General features: G+C 33.3%; 1 long non-coding RNA gene across 3 annotated transcripts; it reads right to left on the bottom strand.

Annotated features, from left to right (window-relative positions):
- Positions 1–327: 327 nt before the first annotated feature.
- Positions 328–13,753, bottom strand: LOC145729078 (uncharacterized). 3 transcript variants are annotated; one of them, XR_014178254.1, is made up of 6 exons: positions 13,393–13,753; positions 13,078–13,330; positions 12,780–13,022; positions 12,549–12,711; positions 12,364–12,498; positions 328–4,395 (listed from the first exon to the last, which is right to left on the bottom strand). It is a non-coding gene; the product is annotated as an uncharacterized LOC145729078 (long non-coding RNA). The 3 variants fall into 3 exon arrangements; XR_014178253.1 differs by having other exon boundaries at positions 328–12,498; positions 13,393–13,752; XR_014178255.1 differs by having other exon boundaries at positions 328–12,498; positions 13,078–13,271; positions 13,393–13,752.
- Positions 13,754–18,840: the final 5,087 nt, after the last annotated feature.

Genomic DNA, 18,840 nt, shown 5'->3' with positions numbered 1-18,840 from the left:
TTGGCTTAAGGGACGTACTACGATGTCGTTAGATTTTATTGTTGCCAGATAGGTCTAAACGGCTTTTTAATGTAAGGCTGCGTGCCGATTAGGCTTAATGTTGCTGCTCGGTCGACTGGCAGAATTGCTCGAGATTGATAAAAAAAGGACTAATCGACTAAACCTTTGAGAACCAAAAATGTTTTATTACCAGACGTAAAAAAAAAATGTTTTCTTAAGAACACTGATTTGACAGATGTACGCAAATGCTGCACATCAACCTTACTAATGAGTCTTGTAGAACTCTATCATTGCTGTATTAATATGAAATAAAACCCAATTTATAATCACTAACTAGATTTATTAACAATAGTAAACCAGCACTTTTAACAAACTTAAGTACTTAAAACTAACTTAAAAAAATATGATTAACAAAAAGTATAAATAAAGTTCTAAAACTTATTTTTTAAGTTACTTTTTGTAGTTTTCTAAATACTGACAGCGGTATTTTCTAGAGTATAAGAGAAGTCACAAAAATCTGGTTTAACCCTTCTTGAATCATTTAACAATAATTTGAATCTGGCGTCTTTAAACTAAAAAAAAACAGTGTTTTGAAAATGTATTCCTATCGCGCAGTGTTGCCAAACGTATTTTCTGTTTTTTGGATAGAAGTGTTGAATACATTGGGGCAGTTAAGACATTTTGCGGGATAAATTTAAAAATTGATAGTATATGTTAATTATTATATAGATTTTTTTTAAGAACAATAACCATCAGGTTTCAGACCAGACCAGGGTGCGTATTCTTGAATTGAGGGAAGGGAGTTACAAAGAGAAATGTATGCAAAATAATAAACCACATTGGCAATGTTGCCAAGTTAAAATATTTAATTGACTATAGAATCAGTCAAAAAACGGTAGATCAAAACAAATTCATTCATTTTACATTATTATACAGGGTGTCTTTTAATAGTTGTAAAAAATTGTAATCATTGATTTTTTTTATAAATAATTTAAAAATCGTACTTCCAAAATTAATTATTTTTTTAGTTGTGTTAGTACTTTAAAATTTAATTTTTTTTTTAGTAATAATTGTTAGATCACATGGTTTTAAAGGATAATTTAGCTAAACAGTCACGTGACCATTGTCAATCAAAAATCATAAATCTCAAAAACACTCTTTATATCGAATACTAAAAGAAAACGTTTCTAAACCCTGATTTTTACAACTTTTGAGCATGGTTTGACAGTTTTGACATTAGTGACAGTTGTCACGTGATAATAGAACGCTATTTAGCTAGACGGTCACGTGACAATTGTCAAAATAACTGTCATAAATATCAGAAACACGTTTTATATCAAATACTGCAAGAAAACGTTTTTAAATCCTAATTTTTGCAACTTTGAGCATGGTTTGACAGTTTTGACGTTAGTGACAGTAGTCACGTGATTGTAGAACACTATTTAACTCGACGGTCACGTGATAATTGTCAAAATAACTATCATAAATCTCAGAATCACGTTTTATATCAAATACTGCAAGAAAACGTTTTTAAATCCTAATTTTTGCAACTTTAGAGTATGGTTTGACAGTTTTGACGTTAGTAACAGTTGTCACCTGTTTGTAGAACATTATTTAGCTAAAGGGTCACGTGATAATTTTCAAAATAAACGTCATAATTTACAGAAACACGTTTTATATCAAATACTGCAAGAAAACATTTTTAAATCCTAATTTTTGAAACTTTGAGCATGGTTTGACAGTTTTGACGTAAGTGACAGTTGTCACCTGTTTGTAGAACATTATTTAGCTAAAGGGTCACGCGATAATTTTCAAAATAACTGTCATAATTTGCAGAAACACGTTTTATATCAAATACTGCAAGAAAACATTTTTAAATCCTAATTTTTGAAACTTTAGAGTATAGTTTGACAGTTTTGACGTTAGTGACAGTAGTCACGTGATTGTAGAACACTATTTAGCTACACGGTCACGTGATAATTTTCAAAATAACTGTCATAATTTGCAGAAACACGTTTTATATCAAATACTGCAAGAATACATTCCTAAATCCTGATTTTTGCAACTTTAGAGTATAGTTTGACAGTTTTGCCCTTAGTGACAGTTGTCACCTGTTTGTAGAACATTATTTAGCTAAAGGGTCACGTGATAATTTTCAAAATAAACGTCATAATTTACAGAAACACGTTTTATATCAAATACTGCAAGAAAACATTTTTAAATCCTAATTTTTGAAACTTTAGAGTATAGTTTGACAGTTTTGACGTTAGTGACAGTAGTCACGTGATTGTAGAACACTATTTAGCTACACGGTCACGTGATAATTTTCAAAATAACTGTCATAATTTGCAGAAACACGTTTTATATCAAATACTGCAAGAATACATTCCTAAATCCTGATTTTTGCAACTTTAGAGTATAGTTTGACAGTTTTGACGTTAGTGACAGTGGACACGTGATTGTAGAACACTATTTAGCTAGACGGTCACGTGATAATTTTCAAAATAACTGTCATAATTTGCAGAAACATGTTTTATATCAAATACTGCAAGAAAACGTTTCCTAAATCCTGATTTTTGCAACTTTAGAGCATAGTTTGACAGTTTTGACGTTATTGACTGTTGTCACGTGTTTTCAGAAGATTATTTTGCTAGACTACGAAGTAACAATTGTCAAAATAACTGTTAAATCTCAGAAAATCGTCTTGTTTCGAAAACTGTGTTAAAATGTAATTCTTGCAAATTCTAGTACTTTTTTTACAATTCTGACAATAGTGACAGACATCACGTGATTTTAGAGAATAATTTGGAGTAAGAAAATAACTGTTTTAAACGCATTTTTAGAATCCTTATTAAATTTCCTATTCAATAAACTGAAAAAGTGAATGAAGTGATGAAAATCTTGGTCTAAAGTGCTTCACAAAGTTGTCCAAATATATGTAGGAAATTATTATTAATTAAGTAGTTATTTGCAATCATACAAATTTTTAAACTAATTACATAAATAGTATAATAAATTATTACTTTTCCAAGGTCGTAACTTTTTAAAACAATATAAAATTGGAATAACTTCTTTGATTTTGCTTTTAGAGGCACCATATATAGTTTTAGGAATTTTCAAAAGGATTAGGGAATAAATATCCTTATTGACTGATATTGTTATTAAAACCTTTCTGTTGAAAAAACCGTGTCAACTTTTAAATAAAAAAATAAATAAATACAAAATTGATGTACAGTTCAGGTTTTAATGATAAAAAAAAAACATCTGGCAACGTGGTGCGTTGCAATGTTGTATAGGTTATTATAAATAATCTTTTTTTTGACAGTTGAAGAAAAATAGAATCCGACGATAATCAGACAGTTATCACGTGACTGAGTTAATCCAGCACAATGGAACATCAGGTGACAATTGTCAAATTTAAGTCTGCGTGGTCAATAGAGAGTAGTAACAGAACAAAAATTGAATAGAATAGAATGGAATTGAATTGCCATTGCCATATACGACAAATAGTGCATTTTTCAGTTAGTTCTGCACAAATAGCAAGTTGAAAACAACTGTTTTGTGACTGAACGACATTACTCTACTAACATTACTTGATATCAAAAATTTGTCACATAGCCATTATTTGGCTCATACTTAATTTTTTGTGAGGGTTGAATTTGAAGTGTCGATAACAACATTTTTTACAAAATAACAAAGTCAAATCACTATGATTCGAATCCAATTTGCCCAGACTCGAAATTCACCTTTTCCACTTAACTATATCCTTTTCCTTTTTTTCGATGTGGAACGATCTTAGGGAACTGTATAGGCATATAATTTAAGTTGGCGGATTACAAATTCTTAACTATAAGCTATGCTAATGGCGCACTTCATATCAAACAGCATACCTCATAATCGATTTCGCCTAAATTATGGTAATTTTTGCAACAAACTTAATACGCTCGTTGATTTTCTTTTGGTGGTGCGTTGCGGGTAATTTGTGGAACAGCGAATGAATATTAAGTTTACAAAATTTTGATTCGAACCCTTTCGAAATGAATATAATTTGAGACGAGATTGCTATACTGAACGTGGTCTGGATAGTTTGGTTTTGTTTAAATTAAATTGCATTGATTAGGGCCAGTGAGATTACCAGACGCAGATCCAGTTTACATGAAACAAAATGGCTTCGTTCGTGTTATGGAAGCGAAATGGGCCGTCCACAAAAACTTTTCTTATATTTTATGCATGTTCTGCCTGTATAAATATGAAGTGGGTGTGTAAAGATCGAAAATTATAGCCCAATACCGAACATACAAGGCTTACCAAGGATAATGCGTTCGACCGACTGAATCGTCAATTCTCTTGTTGGAACGCTTCGATTCCGTTCAGTTTATGGACCGTTGTACAGCTCTTGAAAGAAGAAAAAATTACTGAAGCCATTGGCCTATGACTGCCTATTTTCCGTACTTAATTTAAACTAGGATTTCTATTGGCTTGCACGTTTATTATTACTCGTCTATATATAAAACGAATTGCCAACAGCGTCGGATAAATGGCTTTAAACTTCTTATATCGAGTCTCTACATGGCGTGTATTCAGCTCAAGGATCGATTTTGCAATTTTATCACGTTGGATTTTTTTGGTTTGTAAAATACTCTGATGTGTAATTAGATATGGACAGGATGTTTATTTAATCTAAATAAACGTGATGTACTAATTAACCAAAAGAGTGATTCTTTGGTACGATTTATTACTGAATTTACCGCAGTTGCATTAATGAAAGTTTTGTGTCACATGCTTGTAAGAAACAGGGGGCTAGAAAATTAGAAAAGTGCGATTTTTGTACAACTTATTAATTATTATTGAAAGATTTTACGGTTACTGAGACAAAAATTATTCCAGGTCACATGACTTAAATTCGATGGATGATCTTCAACTACTACGTAAAAACTTCAGATTTCTAACCTGAAACGTTCCTGAGATATTCAGCAAAAAACGAGAGGCAACTTTGACGCCCTCTAGCGGCTAAACGGGGCAACTTAGCCGTGCCCGCTCAACGTCACGTGATAGCCCCGTTCATTAGCTTTCTTTTGTTGTACGGTTTGTTTCTACAGGGTGTTTTACATAAGCGAGTTATGGACAATTTTCTGGAAAAGTGCACGAAAATTTAATCTAAATTAGGAATTTTTTGGGCCTACTATACTAACAATCAATCAAAGTGATTTTTTTAATTAATTTGAACCTGGGGAACACAAATCTGACGTCCATTTTGCTCTAACTGGCACCGTTTCGGAGATGACCTTGAAATTATGTCAATTTTGACACTTTAGGGCGTGGCACCCTTGCAAAATTACATTTTGACAAATGACACTTTACGTCACTTTTGTACTATTAACCTGAAGGTATTTAAGCAGTTGAAGTTAATTTTTGAAAAAAAAAATTTCTGAAAAAAATCAGAAGGTATCACCCTTGAAAATTCTTGTCAATTCTAATTTTTAATTTTTCATTGTAAAACAGTGCGTGGTACCAAAAAAGTGCATAGAAGGTAAAAGTTGCATCCCATCGAGGTGCATTTGTGGTAAAAAATTCAGACCTCTAACCTGAAACCTTCCTGAGATATTGAGCAAAAACTGCAAAAAACTAGAGTCAACTTTGACGCCCTCTAGCGACTAAACGGGGCAACTTAGCCGTGCCCGCTCAACCTCACGTGATAGCGCCATTCATTAGCTTTCTTTTGTTATACGGTGTGTTTATACAGAGGGTTTCAAATAAGCGAGTTATGGACGATTTTCTGGAAAAGTGCACCAAAATTTAAACTAAATTAGGAATTTTTTGGGCCTACTATACTAACGGCGACCATCTTGAATTTTCCTTAATCAAAGTGATTTTTTTAATTAATTGGAACCTGAGGAACACAAATCTGACGTCCATTTTGCTCTAACTGGCACCGTTTCGGAGATGGCCTTGACATTATGTCAATTTTGACACTTTAGGGCGTGGCACCCTTGCAAACTTACATTTTGACAAATGACACTTTACGCCATTTTTGTACTATTAACCTGAAGATATTTAAGCAGGCAAGGTTAATTTAAAAAAAAAAATAAATCTGAAGATGTTTAAGCAGTTGAGGTTAATTTTTGAAAAAAAAAATTCCAAAAAAAATCAGAAGGTACCACCCTTGAAAATTCTTGTCAATTCTAATGTTTAATTTTTCAATGTAAAACAGTGCGTGGTACCAAAAAAGTGCATAGAAGGTAAAAGTTGCATCCCATCGAGGAACATTTGTGGTAAAAAATTCAGACCTCTAACCTGAAACCTTCCTGAGATATTGAGCAAAAACTGCAAAAAACGAGAGTCAACTTTGACGCCCTCTAGCGACTAAACGGGGTAACTTAGCCGTGCCCGCTCAACCTCACGTGATAGCGTCATTCATTAGCTTTCTTTTATTGTACGGTGTGTTTATACAGGGTGTTTCAAATAAGCGAGTTATGGACGATTTTCTGGAAAAGTACAGCAAAATTTCGCTCAAATTGGGAATTTCTGCTTTCGGGGAGGGGTAAGGCTGCTAGAGCAAAAACAATTGAATATCGATACAAACATTTTACATCAAGTAGGCCTAGAATTTGACGTAGATTCCAAAAATCGAATAAAACATTATAAATTTGTTGCTTGCTCAAATTTGGGACACCCTGTATACTGATGGATTATCTAGGAACAAAGTATACCTATGCAGATATCTACAAGATTCATATTTGGTATTTTTTTAATAAAATGAAAATTAAACAAGCATGTTAAAAATTCATTCAATCACCCTGTAAACTACTCCATTGTATTGTCAATAACTCGATTATTTTGACAATTGAAATTATCTTTTGACCACCTTGTATAGCGTTTTTACCTAAAACGTCGAATAACTGAGTTATTTGTTGTAAAGATTGATTTTGACAGTTTTTACTGTGACAGCCCATAACTCTGTTATTTTAACAGTTACAGGGTGGTTCAATATATCAATTTGTAGCCCTGAAGAAATGTATGTCTACAACACTAGCTGAGTTTACCTTAAAGATCTAAATGGTGCTAAATATCACAGTCTAATTGAGTATTTTTACATTTTGAAATAGACAAAAATATCATTAGAATCGCCATTCTGTCAACATAACGACATTTTGTTTATTTTTCAGGTTTTACCTACATATTTTTCACTTTTACCTTTTATGATTTAAGTAGCAGTTCTAGTAAATTAAAAAGGCTGTTTTGGTCAAAGTGATCAATATAGGTAAACTTTTAGCATTATTATAACTACTAAATGACACAAATTGTGACTTCAAAATGATAGAAAAAGCAGTCTAACTGCTTGAAAACTGTAGTAAAATTTAGATCTGACTATTACTTAAATTAAACTGAAGGAAGTCATCGAAGGGCTTGGCCCCCTTAACGTTAATCGGACCACTGATTACGATTGTTCTTTGATTTACAGGAAGAGCATTTCCTTACCTGTCAAGTTGTATCTGTTCTAATCTATTGCGACCTGTCAAATAACCGCTAATTCACATTCTATTCTGTTCAGATGAGCGGTTTTGGGGAATTTCAGCGGGTTGTTCCCATCAAACTTTAATGTTGTGTATGAAACTATACCTTCGAATTTAAGGTCAAAATTGTCTCGGTGGCATGATTAAAACGAAAAGGCCGTTTTAGGTTTGCCGCCATTGTTTTTTGTGACGTTTTGGTGTGTGAAAACAACAGTACTTCGGCCGAACTGCATTCTAACTTTGATTCGCGGCATTAGCGGTATGCCGCGATCGTCGAGAATCTTTTACAAAGCGGATCGAATATGCCTACGGTTTAAAAAGGAACGATTTGAAGAATTGTTCTTTTCAATGTTGATTAGAATGGACGGTCTCAGTTCCGTGAATATGCACAGATGGGAGGTAAAGTTGATCGGCTCGCTTTGTCACATATAAAAGAAAAATTGTCTCCTCTGTTGGTACGTACCGATGACCTTTTGCCATCTTTAGGTATTAAGCAGAAAGGATGAACCATACCATAGGAGAAATCAAGTGATATTCAGAGCTGGTTTTGGAAATGGAACCTGACCGTTCTAGGTTATATAGCCATACCAGCAGTTCTTTTTTACCATAAGTTCTAAAGGGTGTCGTAACGTGAGAACCACTGTTAGTACATACCATACATTTTTATAACGTTTTACGCGACATTTTTTTTCCAAATAATGTCACAGTCTAAACAGATCGCTCTTGAGACGTATTTCTCAACTTTATGTTTGAAGAATTACGAAAAAAAAGGTTTGCAAATATTGTTTTTCTTCGTGAGCTAAACTTATCTACCATTAAAAACTTAAAAACAATATTCATTACAAATTATTATAATAATTTACCAATTTTTCAACATTTAAACTACAATTTTAAGGTCACGTGACTGTTTTTGACAGGTGTTAAACAACAGTGGTGCAAGCTCAAAAATTGAATTATCCAAGTCATGTGACGTGTATTTTGTAATTTAAGTTTTTAAAACTGTCTGAATTTAATTTATCAATTTTCCAAACTTTTCTTTGCGTTTTGAAGGTCACGTGACTGTTTTTGACAATGTCAACTGGTCTTTACAGTGTTGCAAGCTCAAAACTTGAATTATCCAAGTCACGTGACGTGTATTTTGTAATTTAAGTTTTTACAACTGTCTAAATTTAATTTATCAACTTTCCAAAGTTTACATTGCGTTTTGAAGGTCACGTGACTGTTTTTGACTGTTTTGAATTGAGCTTTACAGTGTTGCAAGCTCAAAAATTGAATTATCCAAGTCACGTGACGTGTTTTTTACAATTTAAGTTTTTGCAACTGTCTAAATTTGATTTATCAATTTTCCAAAGTTTAAATTGCGTTTTGAAGGTCACGTGACTGTTTTTGACAATGTCAACTGGTCTTTACAGTGTTGCAAGCTCAAAACTTGAATAATCCAAGTCACGTGACGTGTATTTTGTAATTTAAGTTTTTACAACTGTCTAAATTTAATTTATAAACTTTCCAAAGTTTACATTGCGTTTTGAAGGTCACGTGACTGTTTTTGACTGTTTTGAATTGAGCTTTACAGTGTTGCAAGCTCAAAAATTGAATTATCCAAGTCACGTGACGTGTATTTTACAATTTAAGTTTTTGCAACTGTCTAAATTTTATTTATCAATTTTCCAAAGTTTAAATTGCGTTTTGAAGGTCACGTGACTGTTTTTTACAATGTCAACTGGACTTTACAGTGTTGCAAGCTCAAAAATTGAATTATCAAAGTCACGTGACATAGTTCTTACAATTTTACCACCGTCTAAATTTAAAATACTATATATTTAATTTTTCAACTGTGTCTTTATTTGACACGTGCTAACTTGGTCACTATGACAGTTAGAAGATTCGTTTAAACGTCAAAATATAACCTTTAATTTCAGACAACCGTACAAAAATTAATTTTGTTTGTTAGAATTTGAAAAAAACAGTCACCTGATCTTAGAAAATCAATTTTAAGCTTTCGGCAAAATCGAGTGTCAAAAATTTGGGAAAACCTTTACGTTGTCACCTAACCTAACCTAAAAACTGTCACGTGACTTTTAAAAAATTGAATTTTAAGCTTTTGGGTCTTCAAAATTTGAAAAAGCACACATTTCCAGGGTGTATTTCATCAAGGATTATCATTGTCTCAATACCAGGAGCCTTTATAACTAAATTTAAGAGTAGAGTGTAGTAAAAGTAAAATGTAGACTTGTAGGTAAACATTTGAAGGCATTCTGAGGCAGTTTAAATAATTTAAAGGTATTTCAAGGTAATATGAGGCATTTTGAGCAATAATAAAGTATTGTGAGATATTTTAAAGGCATTTCAAGGTATCTTGCATGCAAAAAGGCATTTTGGTGTTAAAACGATCGACACAGCAGAAGTTTTGGCCATTTTTACCGGCCTGTGTATCTCCAAAATTCTTCAAGTTTCTTCTATAATCAAGATTCATTTTGCTTCAAAATTGCTTTCTTCATAACTATACAAAGTACAAAAAATGTGCACCCAGTGCATTTGATAGGTGAGATAATTTTAGAACATTCTCTCTTATGTCGTTGATATCTCGGGACATGTTTGGGGGGCTTTTTCAATTTTTTCTCTCCAAAAAAATTACAGGGTGTTTTCGAAAAAGACGCAATTTTTTATGGGTCTGTAACAGAAATGCTTTATTTATTAATCAATTACTCCAACTCCTATTTTAATTTTAAATAAAATTGTAAACATAAATCTTTTTAATTAAATTATTCTCACTATTCCTGCAATACAGGGTAACGTATAAGAACGTGTAAACTTTCGGTAATTATAACCTCATTAAATAATTTACAACCAGTAAACGTTTAGTGTTGATTTATCTCCTTAAAATTAGTCGTGGTATTCCCGAGATACAGAGTAATTTACAGAAAAGTACCTACGTCTGTGTCGAAAACACTCTGTAGTTCCTTTTTTAGTGCCGAAATAATCATAACTTATTATACAGACACAAAAACCCTGTATAAATTTAAGATGTTGCAAGTTGAAGAATTATGATATTTTTTAAGTATGATGAATTGCAAATTGCAGTAGTAGCAGATAAACTGACCATACAATATGGTTGTAAGAAATATTAATATAGAAAAATGATGAAATAAAAGAAAGTAAAAAAGAAAAACTGGGGAAAATTGACAGAATGAACACAAACTGAAACTCTTCAAATGCCCAATTTATTGCCAAATTGACGTTATGTTTCAATTATTATTAATAAAATTAAAAATATACGACAACTTTTTAGCACTCTGCATAGATTGACAGCACTAACTGTCACAGAATGACATTTTAGACAAGTTAAACTATCAAGTAATAAATAATTATATTGGACTACTTTATACACTTTTTTTTAAATCTTGTTTTGTACAATCTTTCAGAACTACTAAAATAATTGACAAGACAAAAGAAATTTTTCAAGTCACTTTATTACCTTCTAGCGCCATCTATGCAACTGTTAATCAACTCGTTGACCCACAGTTTGAATTACTAAAATACAGGTTTCTGTTTGAGTAGCACGTGCGGCCACATTTAAATACATAATTCTCAGTCTAATTGATTGAAATTACAGGAATTTTCGTTAATTATCCGGTAATGCAATCGGTACGTATTAAATCATATTTAACTGTTAAGGAAAATAGCTGACGCGCTAATCATCGACGAATTACCCTTTTTATTTGTGGCCGATTACAAGGCTATTAACTTAAATAGTTAAACAATCATTTTGTCGTATATAATTGGGCGCAAAATTGCATTTTTATTTTTCGGGTTTTATTATTCATACGATGTTTACACAGCTGATTTATTGATTTGATTTTGATAATATGAATATGATGAATGTTTAGGCATTCAAAGTACTTGGAAGCGAAAGAGTTTTAGGTACACGTCACCTACTGACAGGCGAACCATAAAAAAAGGAGGAAAACGGTTAAAGTCTCACGATTCCTAAAAAATACAGCTGAGAAAATGGCCAAAGTTGTTTTTCAAGCACGCGATGTACACCGGATCGTTTCAAAATGCATGAACTGGCCACGCTACAGTCACGAAACGTTTGTTCGTGTACCATCAGAGAGGAGTGAAAGGAAAAGAGAAGTTTTTTAAACAAAAAAAATGAAAATTTTGTTACTCTATAATGATGAGAAGATTAGAGAAAGAAGAGATCTCTTTAAAAAAAAAACAGAAGCAGTGGAACAAAAATAAAATGAAGAAGATAGTCAAGAAAGGCTTATTAAAGTGGGCAATGTGAAGAATTTAACTTGTGTTACTTCAAACATATTCACTCTGTATAAACAGAAACTTTGGCAAATTTAAACTGTCAAAATTCAAATTAACTATAGTCACGTGACCTTAAAAAATTGAATTTACAACTGTCAAAGTTCAAATGTTAACAAGATAAAACAGTGGATGTTAAAAAATCACGCTGTTAAATGATATTTTTGAAAAACCTCCTCATTTGGCAATTTTGTCCCAGTGTAATAATATGCACCAGGGCCTACATTTTTGAAACGAGGGAAGGAAGTTATCAAGAAAAGGGAATACATAATTTGACAAAAACCTGCCATTGTCAACCAGTTCTGTCACATTCTATCAATTACTTTTCTTGGCAATTCTACTCCCTGCGTTCAAGAATTAGGACCCAGTTCTGTCACATCCTATCAACATTTCTCTTGGCAATTTTACTCCCTGCGTTCAAACAAGGAATGGAAATCTCTAGAAAAGTGTTAATAGAATGTGACAATAGCAAGTTCAGTAGTGTTCTGGATTGGATAAGGGCATGTGTCAATAAAAAAAATCCTAATATTCTTACCGGATAAAGAGTCAGCTGGACTTTTGTGGTGACTGTTCATTTCGCTTGGTCTTAGTAAGCTTTTGAAGGCTCTAGAGATGCTGTGTAACATTAGAAAACTAGACAAATCATTTTGACTGTCCATTTGGGCTTAATCTGTAAATTTGTTGCTTACTGATGTACCTTAAAACCGACATGAAAATTACCTGTATAAGGACGTTTTCATGCATAATAACTGAACGTACAAAAATTGCTGCACAAATCCAGGCTGTCTATTAAAACTTTCAGTAAGTCGGTCACACACTGCTTCTATCATGTTAGGCCTTAGCACCAGCATAACAACCAATCATAACCACCAATTAAACAATACTAAGATAGTCAAAAAAAAAGTATTTTAGTATAGATACAGGATGTGCAAATGGTTCATATAAACTTACCTCTAAGACTAGTACAATATGGAACACTTAATGCAGAACTCTCAATTTGAGGTGGAAGTTTCAATAAATGCAAATTATCATCAGTGTCCATAATAAGAAGTACATTACCAAGACAAGACAAAGCTATACTGCCTATTTTTGTGCTCATTCTTGGACACTTACTCAAAGGCTCCTCATTATATCACACACTTCAATTGCTGTCATTTTACTGCTGTACTGAAAGTGGCCTTGGTATTGCCAGTGCTACAACATTATCACCAATAATAATAACTTAAAACCAACAAAACCAAATCCTCACCATAGTGGTAAAAGCTTGAGCAGTTTCAGAGTTAACAAAAGACTTATGTACTGGAAAAGCTTCAGTTTTGAACTCCCAAACTGGCAAGCAACTTTGACTATCACTGTTTGTAGCCACTACCAAAGAGTCAGCATCTTCACGCATCAGCCATTTTATGTGACTGATGGTGCAGTTTTTATCCTTTAAAACTTGTTCTAAATATATAAATTTTTGTCATAAACACCCTTCTTCCCTTAATTAATAATAAAAAAAACTGCAAGAAGTAAACAGTTAGACATTTTGGACACATTCTATAGGCATTAACGAAAATTATACCTGCTAATTCCACCGTTTACCACAATCGGTGTAACTTTTAAGGATCTGGTTCATTACGGTTGAATGAATTTTAGAACGCGATTGGTATTCCTATTCCTGATATGTCTTTGACACAATATCGGCATACTCTCCCTCCATCTCGCACACAGAACATATTCTAATATCCATTTTAATTTAACAGGTCATCCTCATAAGCTAGCTAAACTGTGGAACAAAACAAACCGACAAATCGTCAACCATAAACTAATTTTTGAGGTTATGATTCTAAATTTTAACGAAAAACCTGTCAAAAGTCACTTTTTTCTTAATTTACCGACGAAACGTAGATAATTGCATGCGCGGGAAAAAGACAGTAAACGAAAAAAATATCAAGTAGGCCATATTTTCAGCGCGCTGTTGCCAAAATCCACCCCGTAGACAAAATTAATTTTTTTGACGGGGTGAATTTTGGCATCAGCGCGCTGAAAATATGGCCTACTTGACATTTTTTTCGTTTACTGTCTTTGTCCCACGCATGCAATTATCTACGTTTCTCTGTCAGTTACACGGTTTTCCTATGGTCGGTTTTGGATTTACCACACCTGTATACCTTTCTCTTGATAAAGGGAATTATCAAAAGACCTGTAGAATGTGACAAGAACTCGCCATTGTCAGCTTCTTCTGTCACATTCTATCAACACTTCTCTTGAGAATTTCGTTCCCTGCTTTCAAAAATTAGGCCCCTGGTGTTTCCCATCCCTAGTGACAGGTCACACATCACGTGATAGTTGACACGTCGTCACTTATAAAGTTTATCTTTAAACTTTGTCTAGATTTGCTATACTTCTCATACCATACCATCTTATGCATGTATAATTTTAAAATTTTCTCTGTATGATTATTATTGCAATAAAAATGTAATTATACTTTAATCATTATTCCACACATTACTCTGCTCCTCTTTGCCTTGATTTGAGTATTTTAATCAAACTTCAATAGTTACTAATAATTAAGTATTCGATTTGAAGCTACTGCGTAGCAAATTGAAAATTGCATATTTGGTAAAAGAAGAAAAATTCAAAACTTTACTTAAATATGCAGTTATATTGAACATTCAAGGTAAAAACTGGTAATTTCTCGTTTGCCTGTTCAGAATACCTTATACCCGAGCACGAAGTAACAATTATTACCCTAAGGTCATATATTTGTATTGACAACTGATCCTTCGTTCTCATTGGTTGGCCAGGTCCACGCCCCATCTATCTGATCCTGTGTTGGTGATACAGGCGTGCAGGTATGTATATCCATACCAGACTACCATAGGTGTGTGGGTGGTGGTTATTTATTAAATTATATATACACCCTCGAATGTGGTTTAAAGTTACTGCCCTTTTCGTGATCACCCTGTATATAGGTTGTAATAAAAAATTCATTTCATTCGCGCTTGTGTACGAAAAAAAGTTTTCGAAGTTCTTTGAAACTATGTAATAATTTAGGTATGGCATGGCACTATATCATGTGTGATGGTCTAACTACAGGTTGGGGGGAAAATGGTCCGAAGGATGATTTATTACGGAGCAAGTTGAGCATTGTACGCGATATATCTGTTATGAAACGTCAACTTTCAGTGTATAATTTGATCCTAACCGCGCAATGATTTATTTCCATTGTATGGGGATGAGCGACCATTACAAATCAGCTATCGGTTCTCCTTTTGTCAGGTTAATGGGACCTTTTCGTAATCAAAAATATTACGAATTAACATATATAGGTCGTTGTATATGTCTATACTAATGTTTTACAACGAAACGCACAAAGTTGTATAAATATATAGCTAGTAACCACATAATAATCTTGATACTCAATTTTACTATTATTATTTAAAAAAAATTGTACAAATGGGTGTAGGAACCGTGTATTCCCTAGGAAAATGTAAATGAACAAAAACATATGTCATTTTAACAGACTACAACACAATAATAACAATATATTTCAATTATTAATGATTTATACCATTAGAAGCAAAATTTCTTGAAAAATTCATTAGAATTGACTGTAGTACCCAACCCACCATCTTTCACTTGAATTATTTTTTGACACACCCGGTAATAATAAACAAAACATGTCAATTTACAACAATATGCTTCTTCTAGAATGGTTGATCTGAGTGGTAAATTTGTTTTCAATTCTGTAGCATGCATACGAGAAATCAAACTAAATTCAGTACAAATTTCAAAACTATGAAATGCTAGAAAAAATGTCATATAACACGTGACGTCATCCTAGTTTGCTTTGATTTTCTGTGTATATTCTGTATGCTCTGAAGAAGACAGTTTCAATGTACAGTTTCCTAATTTAGAACCAAACATCCAGTTTTCTAGGATAAATTTTACGGTCAAACAGATTAAATCAACTTTAAAACTTACTTGAGAGACTAATTTAAAGTCTCCAAATCAAATTTCATAGTTTAGGAAGGTTTTCAAGGCATTTTTCAATCTCCAAACACACAAATTTACTGGAAAAAGGAATTTACAGTCTCCCAGTCAAAAAACTCAATCAAAACACCTCAAAAATGATAGTTTTAGGTCTTCAAGTGAAATTTCAAGGATTTGGAGATAAAATCCGATCTGAAAATCACAAAGACTCATTTTAAACTGAAGTTCAGTCAATTTTTGGTTTCCAAATCAAGTTTCAATGATCAAATGTTGGAATTTAAGTGAAACAACTTGAAAGTTTACAGTTCAAGTCAATAAACCTTCTCCAAGTCTTGAAATTTGTTTGATAACCATGTAAATACTCTCCAGAGGCAAATTTCAAGCTTTCAAGTAAATTTTTCATGATTTTAGACTGTCTGTTGGTTTTCAAGGCAATTTTCAACTTTCAAGTGTTGACATTTAAGTCAAAACACTTGAAATTGACAATTTTAGGTCTTCAAGTGAAATTTCAAGGATTTGGAGATAAAATCCTATCTGAAAATCAGAAAGACTCATTTTAAACTGAAGTTCAGTCAATTTTTGATTTCCAAGTCAAGTTTCAATGATAAAATGTTGGAATTTAAGTGAAACAACTTGAAAGTTTAGAGTTCAAGTCAATAAACCTTCTCCAAGTCTTGAAATTTGTTTGATAACCATGAAAATACTCTCCAGAGGCATTTTTCAAGCTCTCAAGTAAATTTTTCATGATTTTAGACTGTCTGTTGGTTTTCAAGGCAATTTTCAACTTTCAAGTGTTGACATTTAAGTCAAAACACTTGAAATTGACAATTTTAGGTCTTCAAGTGAAATTTCAAGGATTTGGAGATAAAATCCTATCTGAAAATCACAAAGACTCATTTTAAACTGAAGTTCAGTCAATTTTTGATTTCCAAGTCAAGTTTCAATGATAAAATGTTGGAATTTAAGTGAAACTTGAAAGTTTACAGTTCAAGTAAACGTCTGTTGGTTTTCAAGGCAATTTTCAACTTTCAAGTACTGAAATTTAAGTCAAAATCAGGTTTGAAAATCATGAAAATCACTGCTTTATATTGTGGTATAGCTAAATTAATGTATGTACAGGGTTGGTCCGGATATTTAGACAGTTTGTGAATCGGAAAATGTCATCTAACATTGAAATCATCCAAATTCAAACTGTAATTTTAAAACACAATAAAGTGACAATTTTAAAACATTCTAAACTGATAACGTAATGAACATTTTTATGTATATAAATCTTTTATAATTGCGTTGTAATCTTCTACAAAGCTTGAAATATATGCATTATTTTTTTCCCTATTAAATTAAGACTTTTTTACTCTTACAAACCCACTTAGTATTGTAATGTAGATTTAATCGGACGCAAAAAAAGTGAAGAATCGTTAATAAATCTTGCAAAAATAACACGCGGCACCAACAACTTATCGTGATCCGTAATAGAGTAATTAATTTGATATTATAAAAGAATAATCGCTAAAGCTATTTAGTTGAGGTTTTTAACATGGCAAATCTGAATTTATGCATCACAAACACCTTGTAATTGTTTAGAAAAAAATCAATGTTTAAACAAAAACGCACGTGAAGTGATGCTCGAGTGCGTCCAACTGAACTTTGCCACATCTGTCTTGTATAATTTCAGAATCTTCAGGTTGTAGATGGGTGATTTGTTCTTGACACGAAACGTTGGTCAAAAGTGGTTGGGTTTTGCGTGCTGGATGTTGGTGCCGATGGGCGTGCGGGGAATTTTAAAACAATAAAACTTGGTCGCATTAAAAAAAACGTGGCCCACCGTTTCCGGCATAAAATATAATATAATAGCGCGTTGTACGTCTGTGTGGAGGCCCGAAACGTAAGTAATAATTAGCTGTCTGGTGGAGCCCGTTTTGCCTCCTTTTCGGCCTCTGGCTAAGGTCCCTTTTGCGCTCTATCATTTCGGGGGCCCAAATTTATGTTGGGACCAGGCTTGCCTTAAAACATCTTTGGCGCCGTCAAATCACATTCGACATTATGTCTGACGAAGGCTTTTTGTATAGAACGTAGAAAAATAGTATATTATTCAACGAGCTTTTTATGATACGCCTGCGGCTCGTGACGTAAACATCCCCCTTAGGGATTAATGGCCATAAAAAACGAGGATAATACTATACTTTGTCCACGACCACTGTCCATTACCACTAATGCCAAGTGCAGGCAAATTAGAAGTTGATACTCTTTTATGTAGATAATAAATAATATAGGTAATCTCTCAAATCCGCCATAACAACTGAAATGTCAAACTCGATACGATTAGGATCGCGTTTAGAATGGCCGTCGGTGTACAAGTCGTGACAGAATTTGGGAAAAAATGGATCACGTGAACAATTTATTTACATAACTATATGGTGGCATGTGACAAAGGCCACGGTGCGCACACCAGCCCTATTTCTGAACGCACCCCCAGCGTTGCCGCCTACGACCACAAAGGCACTGACGTTGTCAATGTCCAAGGATATTAAACAGTCAAGGATTGCTCGATCGGCCGATTTTGTTTCCCGGCGGCGAATGAATTCTGACGTCACAGTGGGCCTTCGGGTGCACAATACGCTAAATATTCGCCCGAGATGCTATGTACGAGATCATATTCGTGAATGATCGACTGCAATCGCGCATCGCGCAAAACAATCGCGCGAACGCGAGAGACCCATGGTGACGTAAAAATCGTCACCGGCCCGAGCCGATACCGGCAAGATTGCGCTTATGGGATTAAGCACTCCTTTACTGTTTACCGTCCTTGGTCAATGTCAACTTAAAAAACCACAGAACGAAGGACGGTCATACACCAAAAATATTTCAAATATAAATTATGGAATTTACCTAATGATTTGGCAAACTCCTGTACTGTGTTATTGCGGTGTATTTGTTAAGAAAATGGTATTCTGAATTAGCAGTAATTGCAAAGACATAAGTGGATGTCTACATGCAAGAAATACCGCATATCCCATGTTTTATGCTTGGTGTG

Source organism: Ips typographus, linkage group LG5 (genome assembly GCF_016097725.1).
Source record: "Ips typographus isolate SLU linkage group LG5, UJ_Ityp_2.0, whole genome shotgun sequence".
Lineage (NCBI taxonomy): Eukaryota > Metazoa > Arthropoda > Insecta > Coleoptera > Curculionidae > Ips > Ips typographus.
This window is presented reverse-complemented; position numbering and strand designations above follow the sequence as displayed.